The sequence below is a fragment of the Nycticebus coucang genome, chromosome 13 (assembly GCF_027406575.1).
Source record: "Nycticebus coucang isolate mNycCou1 chromosome 13, mNycCou1.pri, whole genome shotgun sequence".
In the NCBI taxonomy this organism is placed as follows: Eukaryota; Metazoa; Chordata; class Mammalia; order Primates; family Lorisidae; genus Nycticebus; species Nycticebus coucang.
In genome coordinates this window covers 62,399,621-62,413,860 of record NC_069792.1, presented here as the reverse complement: position 1 = coordinate 62,413,860, position 14,240 = coordinate 62,399,621, and the positions used below count along the sequence as shown (strand labels likewise).

General features: G+C 38.1%; 1 protein-coding gene across 7 annotated transcripts in view; it reads right to left on the bottom strand.

Moving 5' to 3' along the window:
- VPS13B (vacuolar protein sorting 13 homolog B) overlaps positions 1–14,240 on the bottom strand; it is a 980,186-nt gene that overhangs the window by 140,214 nt on the left and 825,732 nt on the right. The window lies entirely within an intron of this gene.

The window sequence follows — 14,240 nt, the reverse complement described above, 5'->3', positions numbered from 1 at the left end:
CTTTCAAATTAATGCAGAAGAGTAACAACATCAATAAAAAATGGTGAACAGAATAGATGTAATGAGGACAACAGGATATGGATAATTACTAAAGATGGGTGAAAGATACAGTTTATTACATAGGTCACTATGAAAGTTTTGAGACAGGCTGTTATGGCCCATTATTTTACTTCCAACAAATATAGTCAACTGTCCTTTCTGATTCACCTGGGCAAATTTCAACTTGCTTGGCTTATCTGTGTTGCTGGGAGGGCTTCATTGGTTTCTATCCATGCAGATTTTACATTTCTTGATTTTTGTGTATAACAAAACTTTCATAATGATCCATGTATACTGATCTATTTTTGTATACTGTAGTCCCCTACCCACCTTATCTGTTAAGGGGATATGTTCCAAACCATCTAAACCAATAGATGGATGCCTGAAACTGCAGATACTACTGAACCTTGTAACTACTATGTTTTTTCCTATACATAGTACTTATGATAAAATTAAATTTATAAGTTAGGCACATTAAGAGATTAATAATTACAATTTAATAATAAAATAGAAAAGTTATAACAAAACACTAAGAAATTATATGACTGTGGACTCTCTTGTTCTCTCAAAATATTGTACTGCACACACTTGTTTTCAGACCATAGGAAACCAAAAACATGAAAAGTGAAATTGCAGATAAAGGGAGATTATTGTATTTGAAAATTTTATAATAGAAACACAAAAGTTTTTTTAAAGATAAATCATCATTTTTTCAACTAAAATTGATCAAATGATGATAGAAGTCTGAGAAATAATAAGACGTATAGAACAAGAAAATTTTAAAAAATTACTTGAAGTTTCCTTCAAGATCAGTTTATGAATTACTTTAGAAGGTGAAATGTATATAACAAAAATAATTTTCATTAAACCATACCCACATACCTTAGAAAAGGCCAACTTTGTATTAAATAAAGAAAAAAAGAAAAAAAAATGAGCCTAAAAGCTTAAAAAAAGGACCATTCCTAATAGATACTATTAAATGATACCAATGAGTTCTAAGGCACTCAACATATGTACTTGAAATATTGCTTGATAAACAGGTTCTTTAACTTACCACCAGATGACAGCACTCACAGTAGTAGTTTGATTATTTTATTGGTCTATGTTTATTAGTTATTATGATGGTATCTATGAAGGTTATTGTATACTCAATGGTAAAATAACTGGTGAAGATTTTCAACATGGCGTATAAATTTTAAAGAGGTCAAAGTAGTGCTTGGAAAAAAAATATAGGGTTGTGTGTATAAAAGAAGCCAAACCTACAATAGGATAAACTCTGACAAGGATGATTCTTCAAGACCATTTTTTGTTTTAGAATGTATAACATTTCTGTGATGATTAAAGATGATGAGCATTTTTTCATATGTCTGAAGGCCGCACGCCTGTCTTCTTCAGAGAAGTTTCTCTTCAAATCCCTTGCCCAGCCTGCGATGGGATCCCTTGTTCTTTTCTTGCTAATGCGTTTGAGTTCTCTGTGGATTCTGGTTATTAAACCTTTGTTGGAGACATAACCTGCAAATATCTTCTCCCATTCTGAGGGCTGTTTGCTTGCTTTACTTACTGTGTTCTTGGCTGTGCAGAAGCTTTTTAGTTTGATCAAGTCCCGTTAGTGTATTTTTGAAGCTGCTTCAATTGCCTGGAGGGTCCTCCTTATAAAATACTCGCCCAGACAGATTTCTTCAAGGGTTTTCCCTGCACTCTCCTCTAGTATTTTTATCAAAACTACTTTGAGATATCATGTAACTCCAGTGAGACTAGCCTATATCACAAAATCCCAAGACCAGAGATGTTGGCGCGGATGTGGAGAAAAGGGAACACTTTTGCACTGCTGGTGGGAATGCAAATTAATACACTCCTTTTGGAAAGAGATATGGAGAACACTTAGAGATCTAAAAATAGATCTGCCATTCAATCCTGTAATCCCTCTACTGGGCATATACCCAGAAGACCAAAAATCACGTCATAACAAAGACATTTGTACCAGAATGTTTATTGCAGCCCTATTCATAATTGCTAAGTCATGGAAAAAGCCCAAGTGCCCATCGATCCACGAATGGATAAATAAATTGTGGTATATGTACACCATAGAATATTATGCAGCCTTAAAGAAAGATGGAGACTTTACCTCTTTCATGTTTACATGGATGGAGCTGGAACATATTCTTCTTAGTAAAGCATCTCAAGAATGGAAGAAAAAGTACCCAATGTACTCAGCTCTACTATGAAACTAATTTAGGGTTTTCACATGAAAGCTATAACCCAGTTACAACCTAAGAATAGGGGGAAGAGGGAAAGGGAGGGGAGTGTGGGGGAGGTGGGTAGAGGAAAAAGGATTGGAGGGATTACACCAGCGTGCATGTTACAAGGGTATATGTGAAACTTGGTAAATGTGGAATGTAAGTGTCTTGGCACAGTAACTGAGAGAATGCCAGGAAGGCTATGTTAATCAGTGTGATGAAAGTGTGTCAAACGGTCTGTGAAGCTAGTGAATGATGCCCCATGATCATATCAATGTACACAGCTATGATTTAATAAAAAAAAAAAGAATGTATAACAGTATAACTATTGTATAACTATGATACAAAAATCACCAAGAATAGCTTATGTCAAAGTTTAGCTCTAAAGAACCCACTCTGGGTAAAGGGCTTAATTACAAGTTGAACTTCACCTTAGAAATGAAAACAAAACAATGTAACCTAAATATTTGTACCCTCATATCAATCTGAAATTTTTTTTTCTGTGTTTAAGTGTACAGTTTAAGTGTACATCTAAATTTTCTTAAGGTGTTCAAATGAGTGATTTAAACAAGAGAAATTCAGTAATTTGAGTACTCATTTTTTTTTTTTTTTTTGAGAGAGAGCCTCAAGCTATCGCCCAGGTAGAGTGCTGTAGTGTCACAGCTCATGGCAAACTCAAAGTAAGTGATTCGCTTGCCTCAGCCTCCCGAGCAGCTGGGACTACAGGCGCCCGCCACAATGCCGGCTATTTTTTGGTTGTAGTTGTCATGTTGTTTGGCAGGCCTGGAATGGATTCCAACCTGCCAGCTCAGGTGTCTGTGGCTGGCGCCTTAGCCGCTTGAGCTACAGGCACCACCTCATTTTTTTTTTTTTTTTTTTTTAAGAGACAGTCTCACTTTGGTACTCTCAGTCGAGCTCTGAAATCACAGCTCACAGCAACCTCCAGCTCTTGGGCTTCAGTGATTCTCTTGCCTCAGCCTCCCAAGTAGCTGGGACTACAGGCACCCCGCCACAATGCCTGGCTATTTTTTTTGTTGTTGTAGTTTCACAGGGGGCCAGGTTTGAACCCACCATGCTCGGTATACAGGGCCAGCGCCCTACTCACTGAGCCACAGGCTCTGCCCCTGAGTACTCATCTTTTTAAATAATTTTTTTTTAATGAAATAGGAAGGAACTTTGAGAGGTATATATAAACATACACCATGATTTAGCTACTGGTCAATGTCTGGAATTCAGAGTTGAAATGACTTTTCTTCATGGAGAATTAAAAAAAAACTCACGATAAAGAGTAAAAAATATAGGAAAGATTAATGAAATCCCTGTTTATTTTTGAGGAATGGTTTAAAGTTGACTTAGGTTGTATTTCTCCAAGCTGAATATTTTTCAATCAACAAATACGACATATAACTGTGAATGTAGTTTATGTATGTTTCAAGATCACTATGATGAAGCTTGAGAGTTATGTTAACAGAGTTAGTTGTGGTAATAATGAGTCCTTTGAAACTTTTGGTAAGATTTGCAACAGTAAAGAACAACCACAATATCCATCTCCCTTCTCTGAAAATGTCCTTTTTCTGAATATTTTCTTGTGATAGTTAAGAGGCTATCTCCTGTACTGTGTCGTTGGATAACAATTCCAGTCCAATGTATGATACAAGAGAACTGTTAACAAGAAAACATACTTATCAAAATTCTTTCTAATGGTAGCCTAAAACATAATTTAGATGTTTTGGCCACATTCTGAGTATCTTTTTTCAATGACCCACTACTTTGTGGCTGATAAAAAAAATGAAAAAAATGGCTGCTATCTGAAGTTACTTATTTATGTAAGTCTAGGCTTTAAAGACAGCATGACACCAAGATACAGAAAACTGAGACAAGCTTTTAGTGTAGATCAATTTTATAAAATACAAGAGGATCTTTCCATGAACTGATAATATATGTAATGAGATAGCATACTATTTTATAATATAATTTTAATATTGTAAACTAAATAAAAATACAGAGTAAAATATAGAAGTTGGTTGGGTAGAAAAGAAGAGGTGATTTCAGAAAACCATGTTTGGGGGAGGGTGGCCACTGCTTTGGGAACATATCCGTGAACCAGAAAAATTTGAAAAACATTGATAATATTCACAAAGTGTATCTTAAGAAGGACATATTTAAATGATACCCTGAAGTATTTCGAATTCAATAGGGCATTTTTTCATGAATTTACACACATATCTCTATCCCTATGCTTAAGAATGTAGGTTCTATAATCGGAATGTATGACAGAATCTTGGCTTTGGTTTCCCAATGGTTTGCCCTTGGGAAAGTTTTCTTATCTATAAAATAAGAATGGTAACAGTTTTTGTAAAGTAAGATGATAAGCTTTTGTAGCACAAAGACTACATGAGGTAATTGGAAAACAATAGAAAGAAACAAAAAAGAAAAGTAAAAAATTAGCTCTTCTAGTCCAGAACCCTTAGAATCTTTCTCCAAGTTTGTTTTTTGTCCTTAGCATAATATCACTTGCCAAGTTACAATACAATTACACATGGATATAGCCCAAACTCTCATTTAGGCCTTATTATCTCCTGATTTTCTCTATTTTATTAAACTGATGCCTTATTCTAATTTCTCCTGTCTCTAAAGAGAATCTTATCACTCAACTGTCTACTTGTAATTCCTCCTATTAACAACTCCCTCCATGTCCTAGAATCAAGTGTAAACTAAATTCATAACTTCTACTTCTTATCTCCTTCCCTCTATCCTTCAATCCTTTCCACAAATACTGAGGAACTACTATGTTCCAGACTCCAGATAACAGGTAAATATTGGTAAACACAAGATATAGCCTCTATTCTCACGGAACTTACATTCTATTGAAGATGTCAAAAAATTAAAGCAGCCCACCATGACTCCGGCATACAACGCAAGGAGAAGGGCTATTTTAAGGGACAGGCTCTACTATGGTGCTCTGGAAACTAAAATTGTCCTCTCCAAGTCAATAGTGATCTCAAAGTTGTCAAATTTAAAGCTTTCTGTCTTTTTCCCCACACTCCATAATATACTCTGCTTTTATGTGATGCTTCTTAGTCTCCAAACTTTACTATGGTTGTACTTGCCTGATACTATATAGGGTGTCCCAAAAGTCACTCCTTAAGTTGTCATATATAGGGAAAAATGTAGAGAAATGTAGCTTTATTTATAAAATGTTCATACAAAATTTTATAAAGAAGTGGTCAACGTGCAGAGAATATTTTATAAAATTTTATAATAAACATTTTGTAAACAAAGGTATATTTAGCCACAATTTCTCATTTTCCCTATGTGTGACTTCAGGGGTGACTTCTGGGAAACCCTGTAGGCCTTCCTCTTTGACCAGTCCTTTGTCGATCCTTGTGTTAATTTCCAAGAGCTTGCATGACAACTTACCACACATTTAGTGGCTAAGAAAAATGAAATTTATTCTCTCAAAGTTGGGGAGGCTAGAAGTCCAAAATTAAGATGTCATCAGGGCCATCCTCCCTCAGAGGTCTCTGGAGAAGAATTCTTCTTTGCCTCTTCCTAGTTTCTGCTAGGTCTCAGCAATCTTCGTTTTCCTTGGCTTGCAGCTGTACCATTGTAAACTCTGCCATTGTTTCCACATGGTCTTTTCCCTTGTGGATCTGTGTCTCTGTCCAAATTTCCTTTGTCTTATAAGGACACAAGTCATTACAGCCTGCCCTAATCCAGCATAACCTCCTCAGAATTTAATGACATTTGCAAAGACCCTATTTCCAAATAAAGTCACATTCTGAGGTTCTACATGGAAATGAATTGAGGGAGCATATTATTCAACTCATCACAATTCTTTCTCAACTATTTATTTACTATGGTTCTAGCCTCAGTTCTCTTATCTCCAAACTCTTCATTTTCTGAGTGCGACTTCTCTTTATTTTACTTTCATGGATTCAATTTTTACTTCTATGAGGATGACTCCCAAAACCATTTATTAAATAACCCTGTTCTGTGACTTGTCAGCCTACATTTCCAAGTATGTGGCAGGCATTTGACTGTGACGATTCCTCTAAAACCTTAAATTATGTGTTCAGTGCAGAACTTATTATCTCACCCACATTAGATGGTCCCATTTTCCTCTGACATTTCTAGTCTTCATAAATGGTGGTACATCCATATAGCCACCTAGAACAGACTCACAGAGTCATCTTTAATTTTCCCCTCCCATTACTGTCCATGTCCAGGCATTAAAGTCTATTTATTCTCCCTTCAGATCTCTCTCTTACATTCATTTACTCTTTCCCATTCTAATTGTCATTGTTATTATTTCTGAGTAATTAAAATGTGCTCCAAACAGTCTACATGCATACAATCTATAGTACCCTCTAATTCATCCCTTCCTTTGTAATTGGCCATGGTCATTGCTGAGCTCAATAACCTTAATGATTCCCCTTTCAGAATAAAGTGGTTAGGGAATAAAGCCCAAATGTCTCAGCACAGCATTTAAAACCCTCCATTAGCTTGCTTTAAGCCTACTTTTCACTCTCATCTCCTACTATTATATATTAACTTCCTTCTCTGTACTTTAATTATAACACTTATTGTATTCTGCTTGGTAATAGTGCCAAGCTTAGATTGGAAGCTTTTTGGGATATGTAAAGGCTACCCTGTAAATATTATTAATCCTCATCATCATCTTTTGGCCTTCCCCTCAAGTGTGTAGGAGAGAACAGAGTCTAAGTAGGTAAAGATTCAAAAAGTACAAATACCCAATTGTCCATCAACTGAAGAATGCATAAGTAAAATATGGTACAAAAAGGAATATTATTTGGCAAGAAAAAGAATGAAATACATGATATAACATGAAGTGTGAAAACATTGTGTTAAATGACATGGTTAAGCCAAATGAGAGAAGCCAGTCACAAAAGACAATATTTATATAATTCTATTTATATGAAATGTCTAGCACTGGCAGATATAGAGAGACAGAAAGTAAATTAGTGATTCCTTAGGGCTGGGAGACAGGCAGATTGGACAGTGGTAGCTAAGGGGTCCAGTGTTCTAAAATAGATTCTTATGATGACTGAAAAACTCCATGAATATACTAAAAACCATTGAATTGTACCCTTTTATTTTTTTTACAGACAGAGTCTCACTATCACCCTTGGTAGAATGCTGTAGCGTCACAGTTCACAGCAACCTCCAATTCCTGGGCTTAGGCAATTCTCTTGCCTCAGCCTCCCGAATAGCTGACACTACAGGCGCCCACCAGAATGCCTGGCTACTTTTTTGTTGCAGTTTGTCTGGGACCGGGTTTGAACCCGCAACCCTCTGTATGTGGGGACGGCGCCCTATCCAGTAAGCCACAGGCACCACCAGAATTGTACCCTTTAAATGAGTGAATTGTATGGGATATGAATTGTGTCTCAACAAAGCTACTAAAAAAGTGCAAATAGCATAAGAGAACTAAGATCCTTAATTTTGATGTTGCATCTGAAAATGCTGCTGCAAAAAATATTAAGCAGTAAAGTTCGATTTTTTCTTGTTTTTAGAGATGGGGTTCACTATGTTGCCCAGGCTGGACTTGAACTCTTGGCCTCAAGTGGTCCTCCTGTCTCAGTCTCCCAAGTGGCTGGGATTACAGGCATGCATCACCACATCAGCTTTGTTGTTGTTGTTGTTGTCAATTAGGAGTTGAATAAAAAAATTATAAGGCATGAATATTTGAAAATACATGACAAAAAAGAACTTTTTTCAGGCTTATAACTTTTTGAGAAGGATAAAGAACTTTATTTATTTATTTATTTATTTATTTATTGTTAAACTATAGCTGTACATTAGTGCAATCGCCTGTAGCCATTCTAAGATACACCACACATGTGGCCCCACCCATTACCCTCCCTCCACCAAAACTGCCCCCATCCCTTCCCCTTCCTTGGCCCTTTCCCCATAGTCTTGTGCTATAGTTGGGTTATAGTCTTCATGTGAAAGTTAAAATTTAGCTTCATAGTAGGGCTGAGTACATTGGATACTTTTTCTTCCATTCCTGAGATACTTTGCTAAGAAGAATATGTTCCAGCTCCATCCATGTGAACATGAAAGAGGTAAAGTCTCCATCTTTGTTTAAGGCCGCATAGTATTCCATGGTATACATGTACCACAATTTGCTAGTCCATTCATGGGTCGATGGGAACTTGGGCTTCTTCCATGACTTAGCAATTATGAATTGGGCTGCAATAAACATTCTGGTACAGATGTTTTTGTTATGTTGTGACTTTTGGTCTTCTGGGTATAAACCTAGTAAGGGAATTATAGGATCAAATGGCAGGTCTATTTTTAGGTCTCTAAGTATTCTCCAAACATCCTTCCAGAAGGAACGTGTTAGTGGGCATTCCCACCAGCAGTGTAAAAGTGTGCCCTTTCCTCCACATCCACGCCAACATTTCTGGTTTTGGGATTTTGTTATGTGGGCTACTCTTACTGGGGTTAGGTGATATCTCAGAGTAGTTTTGATTTGCATCTCTGATGATTAAGGATGACGAGCTTTTTTTCATGTGTTTGTAGATTTTGCATCTGTCTTCTTTAGAGAAGTTTCTCTTTAAGTCCCTTGCCCACTCTGAAATGGGGTCACGTGTTCTTTTCTTGCTAATAGATTTGAGTTCTGTGTGGATTCTGGTTATTAGACCTTTATCGGAGGTATATCCTGCAAATATTTTCTCCCATTCTGAGGGCTGTCTGCTTGCTTTACTCACTATGTTCTTGGCTGTGCAGAAGCTTTTTAGTTTGATCAGGTCCCAGTAGTATATTTTTGATACTGCTTCAATTGCCTGGGGAGTCCTCCTCATAAAATATTCACCCAGGCCAATTCCTTCAAGAGTTTTCCCTGCACTTTCTTCAAGTATTTTTATAGTTTCATGTCTTAAGTTTAAATCTTTTATCCAGTGAGAGTCTATCTTAGTTAATGGTGAAAGGTGTGGGTCCAGTTTCAATCTTCTACAGGTTGCCAGCCAGTTTACCCAGCACCATTTGTTAAATAGGGAATCTTTTCCCCACTGAATGTTTTTAATTGGCTTGTCAAAGATCAAATAATGGTAAGTAGCTGGATCCATCTCTTGATTCTCTATTCTGTTCCAAACATCTACTTCTCTGCTTTTATGCCAGTACCATGCTGTTTTGATCACTATGGATTTATAGTACAGTCTCAGGTCTGGTAGCGTGATTCCTCCTGCTTTGTTTTTATTGCTCAGTAATGTTTTGGCTATTCGAGGTTTTTTCTGATCCCATATAAAACGAAGTATTATATTTTCAAGATCTTTAAAGTATGACAATAGAGCTTTAATAGGAATTGCATTAAAATTATATATTGCTTTGGGCAGTATGGACATTTTAACAATGTTGATTCTTCCCAGCCATGAGCATGGTATGTTTTTCCATCTGTTAACATCTTTGGCTATTTCTTTTCTTAGAGTTTCATAGTTCTCTTTGTAGAGATCTTTCACGTCCTTTGTTAGGTAAACTCCCAAATATTTCATCTTCTTTGGCACTACTGTGAAAGGAATAGAGTCCTTGACTGTTTGTTTGGCTTGGTTATTGTTGGTACATATAAAGGCTACAGATTTATGGGTGTTGATTTTATAGTCTGAGACGTTGCTATATTCCTTGATCACTTCTAAAAGTTTTGTAGTAGAATCCCTAGTGTTTTCCAGATATACGATCATATCATCTGCGAAGAGTGAAAGTTTGATCTCTTCTATGTGGATACCCTTGATCGCCTTTTCTTCCCTATTTGCAATGGCTAAAACTTCCATTATAATGTTAAAGAGCAATGGAGATAATGGGCAACCTTGCCTGGTTCCTGATCTAAGTGGAAATGATTTCAATTTAACTCCATTCAATATGATATTGGCTGTGGGTTTGCTGTAGATGGCCTCTATTACTTTAAGAAATGTCCGTTCTATACCAATTTTCTTAAGTGCTCTGACCATGGAGGGATGCTGGATATTATCAAAAGCTTTTTCTGCATCAATTGAAAGAATCATATGGTCTTTATTTTTAAGTTTGTTTATGTGTTGAATTACATTTATAGATTTACGTATATTGAACCAGCCTTGTGACCCTGGGATAAATCCCACTTGGTCATGGTGTATAATTTTTTTGATGTGTTGTTGGATTCTGTTTGTTAGGATCTTATTGAGTATTTTAACATCTATATTCATTAGTGACATTGGTCTATAATTTTCTTTTCTTCTTGGGTCTTTCCCTGGTTTGAGGATCAAGGTGACGTTTGTTTCGTAGAATGTGCTGGGTAATATTCCTTCTTTTTCTATATTTTGGAAGAGGTTTAGTAGTATAGGTACTAGTTCTTCTTTAAATGTTTGGTAGAATTCTGACGTAAAGCCATCTGGTCCTGGGCTTTTCTTTTTAGGGAGATTTTATATAGTTGACGCTATTTCAGAACTTGATATAGGCCTGTTCAACATTTCCACTTCGTTCTGGCTAAGTCTTGTTGGTGGCGTGCTTCTAGGTATTGGTCGATTTCTTTCAGATTTTCATATTTGTGAGAGTAGAGTTTCTTGTAGTATTCGTTAAGGATTTTTTGAATTTCTGAAGCGTCTGTTGTTATTTCATCGTTACCATTTCTGATTGATAAAATTAGAGATTTTATTCTTTTTTTCCTGGTTAAGTTGGCCAAAGGTTTATCTATTTTATTTATCTTTTCAAAAAACCAGCTTTTGGATTTATTGATCTGTTGTATAATTCTTTTGTTTTCAATTTCATTTAATTCTGCTCTGATTTTGGTTATTTCTTTCCTTCTGCTGCATTTGGGGTTGAAGTGTTCTTCTTTCTTCAGTTACTTGAGATGTTCCATTAAGTTATTGACTTCCTCTCTTTCCGTTTTCTTGAGGAAGGCTTGCAGTGCTATAAACTTCCCTCTTAGGACTGCCTTTGCAGTATCCCAGAGGTTCTGGTAATTCGTGTCTTGATTGTTGTTTTGTTCCAAAAATATGGTGATTTCCTTCTTAATCTCGTCTATAACCCATGTATCCTTCAGCATAAGGTTGTTTAGCTTCCATGTTCTTGTATGGTTATGCAGGTTCCTGTTGTTATTTAGTTCAACTTTTATTCCATGATGGTCTGAGAAGATACAAGGAATAATTTCTATTTTTTTAAATTTGCTGAGGTTAGATTTGTGGCCTAGGATGTGGTCGATTTTGGAGTATGTTCCGTGGGCTGATGAGAAGAATGTGTATTCAGTTTTTTTGGGATGAAATGTTCTGTAGATGTCTGTTAAGTCCAGATGTTGAATGGTGGAGTTTAAATCTAAAATTTCTTTGCTTAGCTTCTTTTTGGAGGATCTATCCAGGACTGCTAAAGGGGTGTTAAAATATCCAACTACTATGGAAGTGGAGGAAATCGAGTTGCTCATGTCTGTTAGAGTTTCTCTTATAAATTGAGGTGCGTTGTGGTTGGGTGCATAAATATCAATAATTGAGATCTCATCATATTGAGTATTACCTTTAACAAATACGAAGTGTCCATCCTTATCCTTAGTTATTTTGGTTGGTTTAAAGCCTGTTGCGTCTGCAAACAGGATTGCAACACCTGCTTTTTTCTGCTTTCCATTTGCCTGGAATATAGATGACCATCCCTTCACCTTGAGTCTATATCTGTCTTTTAATGTAAGATGTGATTCTTGTATGCAGCAGATATCTGGCTTGAGTTTTTGTATCCAGTCCACCAACCTATGCCTCTTTTGAGGACAATTTAAACCATTCACATTAATTGAGAGTATTGATAAGCCTTTCAAGAGACCGGTGGACATTTTTAATCCTTTTGCGACTGTGGAAGTTGGAATTTGATCAAAAATTTTTTGGGTGGGTTTGCTTTTGTGGTGGAGAATTATGCTGGTCTTTATGGAGGATAGGTCTAAAGAATGTCCTGGAAAGTTGGTTTAGTTGTGGCAAATTTCTTCAACATGTGAATGTTGTTGAAGTTTTTAATTTCTCCGTCATAAATGAAGCTCAGTTTAGCTGGGTACAGGATCCTTTCAACTTTAATTTAAAGTTGAAAGTTATTTTGTTTTAGGAGATTAAAAGTTGATGACCATCCTCTTCTAGCTTGAAAGGTTTCAGCAGAGAGATCTGCAGTTATTCTGATATTCTTCCCCTTGTAGGTAATGGTTTTCTTTCGTCTGGCTGCTTTCAGAATTTTCTCCTTCATATTAACTTCAGTGAAATTGATTATGATGTGTCTGGGGGGTGTCTTATTTGGGTTGAATCGTGCTGGAGTTCTGAAACTGTCTGCTATCTGAATTTCGGAATCTCTTGGCATGTCTGGAAAGTTCTCCTTCATAATCTCATGGAGAAGAGACTGTGCCTTGTGAAGCCACTTCGTCACTTTCGGGGATCCCTATAATACAAATATTGGTTTTCTTCAAATTATCCAAGAGCTCTCTGAGAGAGTGGTCTGTTTTTGCTCTCCATTTCTCTTCTTCTTTGAGGGTTTGGGAGCATTCGAAAGCTTTGTCTTCAATGACAGAAATCCTTTCTTCTGCTTGCTCCATTCTGTTGCTGAGGGATTCTACTGTGTTTCTCAGATCTTTGAGGGATGCAACTTCTTGTCTCAATGTGTCGAAATCTTCGGTCATTTGGTCTTTGAATCCATTGAATTCTTGAGATAACTTTTGGAATTCTAATTCGATCTCATTTGCTATCCAGATCCTGAATTCAATTTCTGACATCTCAGCTATTTGTGTGTGCATGGGGTCTTGTGCTGTTTCTGCCCCATTGATCCTTGGGGGAGTTGATCTACTCTGATTATTCATATTGCCAGAGTTTTTCTGTTGATTTCGCCTCATGATTGTTTATCACTGTTGCCTCTGGCTGTCCTCAGAGCTGGGGAGGTGTCTCTCCAAGATTAGACCCCAGCGGGATCACTCTATTGTTGCTGGATCTTTGTAGGGAGTGACCCTGTGTAGTTCCTCTGGGGCTGCTCTAGCTAGGGAGTTCTGGTTGTGGAAGCAGCTCCGGTTTGTGACACACCCGGATCCAGCAACAGGGCTGGGGGTGGTGCGCATGGTTCTGGCAGTGTCAGGCGCCCATTGACTTTGGCACAGAGAGCCCAAGGCTCTAGTAGTCTCTGGCCAGAAGAAGAGCTCTGTGCAGAGGCAGGGAGGGCTCCAAAGGACACGCAGCTGCCAGAGTCCCTTTATAGAAGAATGGGCTAGTGTGGAAGCTGGGAGGACACAGGAGGCAGGGTGCAGGGTTGCGTGGCTCCCGCGGTTCCTGGTCAGGGAATGAGGAGGCCCGGTGGGTGCGGGTCACCAGTCGGGGGTCACTGCACAGCTCTTATGGAGGTCTGCGTGGCGTCAAGCCCAGGAGTTTGAAGTTGCTATGAGCTGTGACGTCATGGCACTCTACCCAGGGCAACAGCCCCAGGATCCAGTGTGCCAAAACCGTCTCACTCTGCCCCTAAGAATTAAGGCTGTAAGGCAGCTCAGTCCCCGCCTGTAGGCTGTTCAGTCAGTAGGTTACTTTGACTCGCCCAATCTTTGCTCTGTGACCCTGAGGGCGGAGCTTGCCAGGGCAGTTCTTTCACAATGGCTTCCTGCGCCCAGCTCAGTGGCTCAGTCTGTGGCCTCAGACAATGCCCAAAGTTCTCCACACTCCTGCTCAAGCTCTTCCCAAGGCAGTTTAACTGAGTGCCAAGTCCAAGAACACCGAAACAGATCATAGGTAAGGCCTTTCCGGTTTGCAGTCTCACTGCTGCTTGTACTTATGGTTGCCGGCGTGATTAGGTCGATTGAACACATGCAACCACTTGCCTGTTTTCCACTGTTTTTGTCCTCCTCTTGGGGTCCAGAAGTCCCTTGCTGGCTCCCTGTATCCTCAAAGGGATGATAATAGGCAGATCCCACCAGCCAGAGATGCCTGGAGTCTTGTCTCCCCAGACTCGCTGTTCCCAGTTGCAGGGAAGCTG